This window comes from Catharus ustulatus, chromosome 1 (genome assembly GCF_009819885.2).
Source record: "Catharus ustulatus isolate bCatUst1 chromosome 1, bCatUst1.pri.v2, whole genome shotgun sequence".
Taxonomy (NCBI): Eukaryota; Metazoa; Chordata; class Aves; order Passeriformes; family Turdidae; genus Catharus; species Catharus ustulatus.
In genome coordinates, this window is record NC_046221.1 from 49,974,283 (window position 1) to 49,985,325 (window position 11,043).

At 47.2% G+C, this 11,043-nt stretch overlaps 1 protein-coding gene across 7 annotated transcripts in view; it reads right to left on the reverse strand.

The window, feature by feature from the left end:
* The window catches only part of LOC117006373 (engulfment and cell motility protein 1), a 255,865-nt gene extending 246,171 nt beyond the window's left edge, over nucleotides 1-9,694 (reverse strand). For 3 of the 7 annotated variants that reach the window (XM_033078822.2, XM_033078831.2, XM_033078778.2), the window contains exons 1-2: nucleotides 9,156-9,694; nucleotides 7,984-8,054 (exon numbers count right to left, since the gene is read on the reverse strand). The gene's annotated coding sequence lies outside the window, so the exon portion shown is untranslated. Of the gene's footprint in view, nucleotides 1-7,983; nucleotides 8,055-8,142; nucleotides 8,303-8,593; nucleotides 8,699-9,155 lie in introns of those variants that run through there. The other 4 variants (XM_033078804.2, XM_033078787.2, XM_033078795.2 and 1 more) reach the window with 4 other exon arrangements.
* Between the last annotated feature and the right edge of the window lie 1,349 nt (nucleotides 9,695-11,043).

Consider the following 11,043-nt stretch of genomic DNA (forward strand, 5'->3'; position numbering starts at 1 on the left):
AGTAGTTACAACCATTACACCAAATGTTGTGTCATGTCTTTCGGTCTCCAATGGGACTTCTAACTTGTTCAGATTTTCTGCCCTTTTTTTTTCAGAAGAAGATTAAGCATAACAAGAGAAGTTATGCATACCTATAGAAGTGATTTCAGACCTACATAAAGTAGAGTTTAGAATCAGACCTCATGTCTAGGCCTGAATTTTTCAAGTTTGGTGAGCAGAAGAGATTTCAGCACATGTGTGAAGAGGGACAGTGGGAGGTGGGGTGAAAAGGTTGATAGGAGGAATGTACAGTAATTTCACAATTACAAGCCACACCGATTATAAGCCGCACTTCCAGGGTGTCAGCAACGTTTCATTTTTCCTCCGTATATAAGCCACACCGGATTGTAAGCCGCACTTTCATTCGCTAGTAACAGAATCGCAGGATCGCGGAGTTTACTGGTTTGGCCCTGCTGGGGGCGGCCACCAGGGCGCAGCCCCTGCCCCAATCGCCACAGCCACCAGGAAACGGAAGAGCGGTGTGCCCGGTCGCCACTGCCGCCATGCTTGCCAGGGGCGGGCAGCGCCGTCACGTTTGTTGGGGCTGGGCAGCGCCACGGTGCTTGCCGTGGGCGAGCAGCACCATCGCCACCACGCTTGCCAGAGGCAAGCAGCGCCGCTGCGCTTGCTAGGGCTGGGCAGAGCCGCCGCTGCCGTGCTTGCCAGGCCTGGGCAGCACTGCCGCACTTGGGGGTGAGCAGCACTGCTGCGCTTGCTGGGGTCAGGCAGCACTGTCACGCTTGCTGGGGTCGGGTAGCGCTGCCACGCTTGCCGGGACTGGGCAGAGTCACCGCTGCCGCACTTGCCGGGGCTGGGCAGCGCCACTGTGCTTGCCGGGGTCGGGCAGAGCCGCTGCTGCCACGCTTGTCGGGGGCGAGCACCGCCGCCACTGCCACGCTTGTTGGGGGTGAGCAGCGCCGCCGCACTTGTAGGTTCTCACTTCTGTGTTTGGAAATTTCCTAAATTTGTTCATATATTGGCTGCTCCTGAATGTAAGCCGCACTTCCAAGTAGGGAGCTAAATTTTAGTCAAAATGGTGCGGCTTATAAGCGTGAAATTACTGTACTTGAACCACAGCGGGCAGGGTTCCACCAAATGAGTCTGCTGGTGCTTGAAGGGAAGAGAAAAAAAGAAAACTTAAGGGGGTGGAAGGAAAGAAAAAAAGACAAGCACCAATACTCCAACATTTAATAGCCTAGCGACCAAAGGGTATACCAGATATTTTTTCCAGAATCCAAGGACAAATACTTACATAAAGGAATTTTTTTTTCACTTGGTTTGGCTCAGTGTTACTGAAAAAGTTTGTCTAAAAGTCCATGTACTGAGCCAACGTTTATTAGGTTCCAGTTTCAAGCTGAAGCCACAGCCACAACTATGAAAATTTATGTGGCAATAGTACCAGAAAGCAAAGAAATGGAAAAAATTATACTGGTATGTAACAAGTACATTCATTGGCACCAAAAGTAAAAATTGTATTATTTCAACCTTTGCCATAGACATTTTTCTCTTATTATTGGGGAAAAAAAATGTGCAAATCAAATGTATTGTTTGGACAGAGAGTATTATATGAGTAATTATAAATTCCTCGTCAACCAACCTCAGTAGATTACTGCCTGTCCTAAAATATGAAGCAGAAATTTAAAGAGTCATTCCTGCAATGTTCACATCAACAAGATTCAATGAAGACTACTGCAAATTGCCAGTCTAGCCAGACAGAAAGCCTGAACTGCTCACAATGAGGCATCTTTGCCAAAACCCACGTACTCCTCAAACTTCTGCTTGGTTGTATGATAAATGTACATTGACTGAAGAGAATGAAAACAGGCAAAGAGTACAGTAATTTCACGACTATAAGGCGCACCCTTTTGACTAAATTTTTTCCCCGAAACCGGAAATGCGCCTAATAGTCCGGTGCGCCTTATCTGATGGACAAAGTTGCGAAATTTGCCAACCAGAAGTGCAAGCCGCAATGGGGGGGCAGTGCCGTGGGAGCGCTGAGTCGCGAAGGGAAGCGGGAGTAGGTGGCCACAGCCGGCAGGAGCCAAGAGGGGAGGGAGAGAGCCAACGCCGGCCCTGGTCCGGGCGGAACAAGAAGTCGGGTGGCGCCACACGGGCACGGGGGGAATGAGAAGCTGGGCGGTGCCGGTCCTGGCCCGGGTGAGGGGGAAACGAGAACCCGGGCGGCCCTGGCCCGGGTGCAGAGGGAACGAGAAGTGCGAGCCCGCCCGGCGGCGGCATTGAAGCAGCGGCGGCGAAGCCCCTGCAGCCACCAAAAGGCAGTGCCGGCCGAGCTGCAGTGGCCGCCAAATCGCGGCAGCGGCGGAGCCCCCGCGGCCACCAAATTGCGACGCCGGTCGAGCCCCTGCGGCCACCGAGAAGTGGCGGCGGGGAAGCCCCCGCAGCCACCGAAAAGCGGTGACAAGTGGCGCAGCCCCAGGGAAGCGGAGAGAAGCGGTGCAGCTGTGGGGAAGCAACGGGAAGTGCCGCCGCTGCCGGCCGCAGGGAAGCCGGGACGCAGCGTGGTCGCATGGTGGGAGCCGGGTGCCATGAGCCGTGTCAGCTGGCGCCGGGAGTGGGCGGGAGTGCCGGGGCCCGCTGCACGGGGAGGGCACCTGGGGCTGCATTTAAAGGCTACACCGATCTTTGAAAAACGTTTGCAAATTGAGCACCTGCCAGCAATTCGTTACTTTGTTGCGCGCCGCGCGGCTCCTTGCTGCAAAAAAAAAAAGTGTGCCTTATAGTCCGGTGTGCCTTATCTGATCTACAAAGTTGCGAAATGTGCCGGCTCCTGGGGGGTGCGCCTTATAGTCCGGTGCGCCTTATGGTCGTGAAATTACTGTAGTTTCACTTCAGCTATAAATTCAAGCAACAGAACGCACGCTTGCACTGAGAATATATGAACAATTAGTTAAAACAAATCTGTATCTATGGGAGAAAGTGTTAAGTAACTGCATTTTGTAGGAGTTTATTGCAACACTGGTTTTGCTAAACTCTTTCCATCACTCAAAACATAAGAAAAATTATTTTTACTACATTTAAAAAATAAAAATCACTCCCTTATTTCCTCAGCAGTTATACATCTCCTATTACTATGTAAAAGATCAAGACACTACCGGAAGGAATAGAGATGGGTTTCAAGTCCACAAACAAATGCACATAATTACAGCATGTACATGTTCACAGGAGAGGACAACTACATACTGAATTTTATGGAAGTTTCCAACAGACTACGTCAGGAGACCTGACTCTTCCCATTTTACTATGAGGTTGACAACAAGCTAGAAGTAAACCACCTCTGAATGGCAGCAGTTATCTAATCTCAGATAACACACAAAAATCGCAGCTGAAGAAGGTAGGTCAAAGTGCTGACAGCATTATTTGAGAGCCTGTTGTCAAACCCTGCATATCCATCCTCTTGTACAAAGTCAAAATGTAGGATGTATTTGATATGGGTGATCAACTTCAAACATTTTCATTAAGGAAAATAAGGTTCACACAGAGCATTTCATCCAGGCTCATGCACACTCTCTGATTTCCAAAAAAAGCTCTGGCAAATTAGATAATCTTCAGACAAGCTTCCTCTGCTGTGTTAAAGAATGGGAGTTTAACGCCATCACATCTCCAGAATCTGAAGTTCTCTTACAAGTGATCTGTCCTCCCTTTCAGTTGAAGCAAGCTCAACAAGAAAAAGAGCCAGGTTATTATGTGTGTACCCATGTAGCTGATAAAGAAATTACACTGTCCCTGATGACACAGTATTTGAGACAGATTTACACTTCATATGCCAACCATAAATCAGGAATGTACAATAAACCCTTTGAGCTAGATATTTTAAGAACATAGGAGATGATACATACTTCAGGCCGCAGACTTTCCTGGAAATCTTAAGTAGAATTATTTATGTGAATAATAACCTAAGGATTCCCAAGATAAAGAATTTAAGGACTGGGCAAAGACCTTGAAATCATGAGAGCTGGGATAGATAAATGCTAAAGAATAAGGTACCAAAGTAGAAGTGGCAAATGTGGAAGAGGAAGTTACAAAGAGAGTTTAACACAAAGAAATAAAAATCAGAAGGAAAGCAGAAGCAAAGGAGAAGATGACACAGCCAGGACACAGATATAGTTTTGTAATAAACTGTATTTGTTTTCTTACTTTCCACCCTCTCACACCTTCCCACCATTCCTAGCCTGTTTACTGAAGATAATGTTTCACAAACATTTTAAATCAACTTAATTCCATCTGAAAGGGGAAATCCTTCCCCTAAGCATTGATTCATAGTTCCCATTCCCTCCCTTCTGCTAGTGCTAGCTTCTGTGGAGTTATGCAGTGCTATTTGACAGTAAAAGGAACACAGCAGAAACAGTAGTAAGAAGACTTACATCCTCAAAGGCGGTAAGACTAGGTCCTTTATCATATTTGCATAACATCTCCAGGTAGTACACTCAGCTTTCTGAAGAACTCCATAGCCTACTCCCTAGAAATGTACCAAAGTGAGCTCATTTGTATGTAAACTAAAACACTTTTCTATAGAGGATCCCTACCAGTAGCATCTACGGATCTTCATCATAGTGTGATTTATTGCTGAACAAAAAAACGCCTTGTCCGCTAACTTCTTGCAATTAACTTTGCAAGTAGCCATTGACAAGAAGTCTACTGCAGACAAATCAAATACTCACACTGGAAACCTGCCATTAGAAAAAATAAATCAATGTACTTTTAAGAGTTTGCAAACAAGCACCACATGAATCTCTACTCACCTTGCTCTTGAGTGTAGGCATATGTTTTACAAAGCCATCTGCTCAGCAGCTTGAGAAACCAGTACCGTACTTACTGATGGGCACCATACATGTGGCACCAGCCACTAACCCAAGCTAGCCCAGAACACAGAAGTTTTTCTCTGTCAGATTTGAAAAGGAGAGAAAAGGAAGTATGCCAGCTATCCCCTGGAGCATAGACTTCTCATTAACATTACTCTTCAATATTAGCAGTGATCAGAAAACAGAGGAAACTAGCAGGAAGGTTATGACATTATCTTCAATCTCTCTTCTGTGTCTCACGCTTGCAATAATGAAAGATCACACCACAAAACCAAATTTTTGCAAACAGTTTGATGCAAAAACACTGTGCAAAATAAGCTCTGCAAGTTTGTTACTCTTCTTCCATTAATCGCTCTAAAACCGTATGCATGCAGTTTATTTAAGTGCAACATATATATTATCATCTCTTAGATCAGTATTATCAAATGCTTACCAACATTCTCACTTTTGTCAATTGCTTTTAATTTCTCTTTCCCTTTCCAGTGTTATATTTGAAGACATAGGAGAAAAAAGAAAAGAAAAAAAAGGGGTCTGACTTGAGTAAAGAAAAATTATTCTACATCAACAGTTCCTCTGTTAAATTGACACAAGTTTAGCAACATGTACTTGGCACATTCCTTGCCATGAATACAAGAAACTTTAAAAAAAAAACAACTCACTCAAAGCAGGGAAATTTGTTAAAGATACAGCATATACCTTGCTGAATAAAGCCATTTGTAGATTCAAGTGTGTGAACAACAAAGACAGCACAAGTGTAAAGGCTTTTCTTTTTCATAAAATCTTCTTCTCAATAGAATGATGACTGAATGGGGACTCAAATTTGACCAACCCATTCTCACTCAAATTGCACATTCTAGACAGTGAAGAGAGACAGCAGAGGAGAAGGTAGCCCCAGGTATAATTGTGCATAGAAACAGAACAGAAGAGACAACAGTACTTTTGCTTGATACAAGGGTTTCTAGCTCCCAGGGTTCCCAAAATCCCATCACCTTCTCCAGATGTGGAGAGTTCTTTTAATACAAGGACATGCTTGCACATTCCAGCATAGCATGACAAAGAGAGCTTGTAAACGTTAAAGAGATTGTTTATTTCAAGGAAACTGACTATCAAATGACTGCAAAATCTCAGCTTGAGAGGAAAATTGTACTCATCTAAGCCCCAAGCAAAATCCTTGTTAGAGAATCACAGAATTAGAAACATTGTGGCTGGAAATATATCAAAACCAAACAACAACAAAAAAAAAAAAGCTTGTTATTACAACAGGAGAAGACTGCATGTTAGTGTACAGGTGCACTGGAAGAGATCTGGGGAAACCTTTTCCTAGTTACACTTAAATCTATAGGCATTAGCCGTTCACTCCACCACATACTGAAGCCATTTAGTCTATCAAAGGAACAAAGTAACAAGTCTTCCGTGTGAACATAGGAGCCCTGCTCCCTGTGTATCAACACGGAAAACATGAGATCATATTCCAACACCACTTTGTAGGCTGGACACTCTGAGAACACACATCTGTGAACCCAAACCTTAAAGAGACTTCTACTAGATAGACAAAAACAAAGAGCGGAAGGAAGGGTGGAGCACCATGTTACTCTTGATCTGTAATTCACTACCTCACGGCATTTCTGTCCGGAAGTTCAATGCACACAGCAGTGTTTCAGCAACAGTTACACTTTTACATACCATAATAAGCTTTGCTTGATGAGAACCAGGGTAAAAGGGCAGTAAAAAATAACTTTGTAAGATAGCACAATATGTTGCACCCAAACAGCAAGAATACAGAGGTACTTGCTTTTAAGAACACTAATGGTCAGGTTATATAATGACAACTGCAGAACTGCAGATACTTTTGTTTACCTGCTACAGAGTAAGCACATAAGAGTTTTTCCTCTTCCCTCAGAAAAATCTGTCTCAACTTTTCACCTAGTAAGTTTTTCCTGCCATATGGAGAGTATAGGGAAAAATATCAAACTGGTGAGTATATAAATCAGTTTTCTTTCCTCTACTCCCCTGCCCACCAGCAAATTGGTCATTAGAATAAATCCTCAGAAAATTATACTCAAAGCAAAGTTGCAAACTACAGAGAAGGTAGGCGTATTCTAGTGCACAGTGCGTTTTAAAGAGATTACAAAGAGAGAGAAAATAAAGTCAACTACCCCTATGCAACCTTTCCAGTATGAACTGTGATTCAGGTTTGCCTCTAGACAAGTCAATTCACACACTCAGATCCACTAACAGTATCTTTTACTAATACCCATTTCACATCATGTTCCTGTTTTAACCATACTAATCTTTCTTTTCTCTGACTAGTGAGTTTTAAAAGCTTCTGCAGTACTTTTAACAGCTTTATGATGTGTGTCAATGGATATTTTGCTAACAATACACAAGAGGGACTTTTACCAGCAAGCTGTCACCACTGCTGCTCCTCCTCCTTATCTAGTTACCAGTCATCAGATTAGATCCTTACCACCTACTTACACAGCTATAAAAAAGAAAAATGGGAATCAGGGAAAGAAGATCTTCAAAGAAAGCAAACTTCCAGCTCAAACTGAAAGAACTTTATGTAAATTTCAGTGTATTTTCTTCCCTCTGTAATATTCTGCCTAAGCCACTCAATCAAGCAGGAATGACATGGAAAGAATAGGACTAATGTAAACAATGAATGATCCATAAATATCTACAAGATTGTCTAACTGGAGATGACATATGTGTGTGTGCATTTGGGGGAAAGGAGAAGAAACAGACAAGGAGAAAGAGGAGGAAACAACATCCCCAGTCACAGATACAGGACTCAGCAGTTCTTACTGTTTCCCTCTCTTTCCAAAGACAAATATTTTAACCAACGGCAATCAGGCAGCTGAGGGATAAAAGCAAAAGAAAACCCATTTGCTAATGAATACACTTCAAAACATCCCTTGCTGAAATTGCACCATAACTGCAATATCATGAAACAGCTCACAGACAACCATGCTTATACTAAAGCAAATAACATACGGTAAATTTCCTGCACTGTTATTATCATTGGTATTCTCCCTGTGTTTGCCACACATTTTGAGCCTTGGCAGATTAAGAGTTAGTCTTATAAAGTTAACAACAACACGCTGCTGACTTGAAATGTACTCACCGTTATTTTTCAGGAACTCCTATATTTACTTTACACCATTCTCAGGGGAGACTTGAACAGTTGTATTAGTTCTGCAAGGAAAATATATTCAAAATAAACTTTACAAAGGTTTTGACCCAAGAAACTTCACAAATGTAACATTTTAGACCCAGTACCCACTTGCTTTACAAGGTTGCACGCTGTCGCTTTGCATAACCACCATCCACATTTCAGAACAATCATTTCATCTGAAATTCATCAGCTGTTTGATCACTTGCGTGAGCATAAATTTAGGAAAAGGAGCACAGGCACCCCCTCCCACCCCCTAAGAAGCCCTCGGATGCAGGGTCAAGGGGGAGGCATGCCCTCGGAGGCGGCGGCTGGGTACCAATGCCGAGCTCGGAGCTGGTTGCCTGCGGGGATGCACTTGCTTCGAAGTTGAGGCTTCTCCTCCCGAGAGGCGTTCGAGACGGTGCGAACACTTGCTGCGGCCGCAGTCTCCGTCCGCGCCTGATCCCACGCATTAATCTACGCGGGTCCGGCCGCGGCCAATGCCCCGCACGCCGCCCCCCGTCCCGGCGCAGCGACGCGCTGGTCCCGCCGGAGCGGGCGAGGCCCCGCCAGCACTCACCCCCCGCGCCCGGAGGTGCGCGGCTCCTGTCCGCCCCCCTCGCCGCCAGCGGCCTCCGGCCACCAGGAGCAGCCGGTGGCAGACAGAGTTGCCCGGGTCACGGGAGGGGGCTGAGGCGGGGATGGAGCGGGAAGAGGCGGTAATGAAGGAGGAGGCGGAGGCGCCGGCGAGGTCACGGCGGAGGGAACCGGGTGGCTGTGGCAACAGCGGCCGGAGGCCGGCGGAGAGGGCAGGGCAGCGGGAGGAGGCGCTATGCGAGGCAAGGCAAGGCAGGTCGGGCCGGGCCACCCTCCTGCCAGCAGCCACCGTCCGAGGCCCTGCCAGGCTGACAAGCACAGCACTACGCTTCCTCTTTCTCGTAGCGACGGTGGCCGCCCCGCACCCGCCACCTCCCGCCGCGGGGAGCGGCTGCGGCGCCCGCCCAGGCAGGTAGTGGGCTCTCCGGCCGCCTACTCTCTCCCGTTCCTCCTCCCCGGCTGCCTTCCGTCCCTCTCCACGCTTCCCCCGCACCGCCCGGCCAGTGCCGCTGCCGCGTTCCCGCGGCGGACCGAGGCTCTCCTACCTCCGGCGTGAGCCGCGCCCCCCCGCCACAGCGCACAGCGGGGCCGCTCGGCCGCTGCCGCCGCGGGAACCGCGCTCCGCTCCGCGCCGCCGCCTCGGTGCGGTGCGCTGGGTTGCCCACGGCGCTATCCCATCCCGGGGCTCGCACTGGCACCCGCGGCTCTTACTTCCTCTTCCTTCCTCCTGCTGGCCGGGCCGTGATGTGCAGCACTGGGCCGGCCGCAGCCGAGCGGTCTCGCGGCTTGGCAGCACCTGCGGACGGGGGGCGACACCCGCTCCCGCCTCCGCACGCTGCCGCTCCGCTTCCCCCGCGCGAGGGTGCGGCTGGCGTCCGTCCTCCTGCAGCTCCTAAATGAGGGATTTGGGGCTACCTCCTTGCCTTTGGAACAGCTATTATGTTTTGATGCCGCTTCTCTTCCCAGCCGCCGCTGAGCAGCCCTGCAGCGGGCACGCTGCGGTGCACGTCTGTTCGCCCCCCAAGCGAGCGAGCTGCCGGGAGAGCCCAGCCCAGCCGGGCCGCTTCAGGCCGGGGCCCCGCCGGAAGGGGGCGGCCGCAGCCCCACTCCGCATCCCCTGCCCGGCTCCGCCGCTGGGTACCGGCTGCTGCCCCGGCCCTGGCGCTTCAGGCTTCCAGCGGCCCGCAAGCGCCAGGGAGAGATGAGTGCCCAACTTGTGGTTGTTGCTTGCTGGAAAAGTCAAATATCAGAGCTCTGATTTTCTTTCCCCTGAAAGAAAAGTTATCAATAAGCTTTTTTATTTTTCTTTAATGCCTTAACCCACAGTTACTGTGTGGACTACACAGGCTATGTGACCTTGCAAACCATCAAATTATATCTTTTAATACCAGATACCGGATAGTGAAATTTCTTTTTGGGGGGAGGGGTTGGTTTTTTTCCGAAGTCCTGTACATTTCACTTTGATAACAACTGATAGCCATGAAGCCTGGCTGATGTACAGCAACTTTTATTATATGGTGTAACAAAATTTACTTATTGTGATTTATCCCACCATACATGAAGACCAAAACCTGCAGAAGTACTGATTCTAATCTTGCATATAATTATGTACAAGAGGATCTTTATGCAGGGTAATAATTCCCAGTGATTTCCCATAAAACCACTCTCCTGCAACACCCAAGTCCTCAAACCACAATAACGCTGTTACGCATCAACTGACATTTAAGAGGCTCATTGTTCTAGCCACTTACTAGGATTTTATACCCAGCAGAATTGCTGTGGGCTTTCCAGAAGGAGAACGGTCCTTCATTCCCTCCTTAGACTCTAACACACCACAACATCAATACACCAGACCTAAGCAAACACTTCTTGTTAGATCTGAGCAAATATAATATATGCCGGTGTGAGGCAATAAATGGTATGACTCATGTGTCACAGATGACTGTGCTTATAAGACTAAAGCAGAGATTCTGGTAAGTGACAGGGGCTAAGAGTAGACCCCAAAACCATGGAAGCTCCTTTTCATGCACATACAAACTGCCTGCCTTGTCCCCACTCCTCTGGCAGCTTTCATGACGTGGGTGACAGTAACAAACGCTGGGGGAGCTGGGGCAGGAAGCATCACCATTCTGCATCTTGAAATTTCTGCATGGCAGGAATTCCCTTCAATCATGGAACATTTCTCTAAAGCCACTGAGTTTTAGGACCTACTTGAGCACTGCAATTCATGGAGAAGCTAGACTTCACATACTGAAATGGATATGCTGGTTCCTGTGTTAAATATACATTTTGAAGCACATTTTCATGTTGCTTTATTAAGGTAGCACTCCAGCACTGAAAACGTGAGGTCCATATGTAGTATATATTTTTTCTTAAATACACTGAAAACATTTACCAAACTTCTCAAGAGTTTCTTACAGATGCACAAAGTTT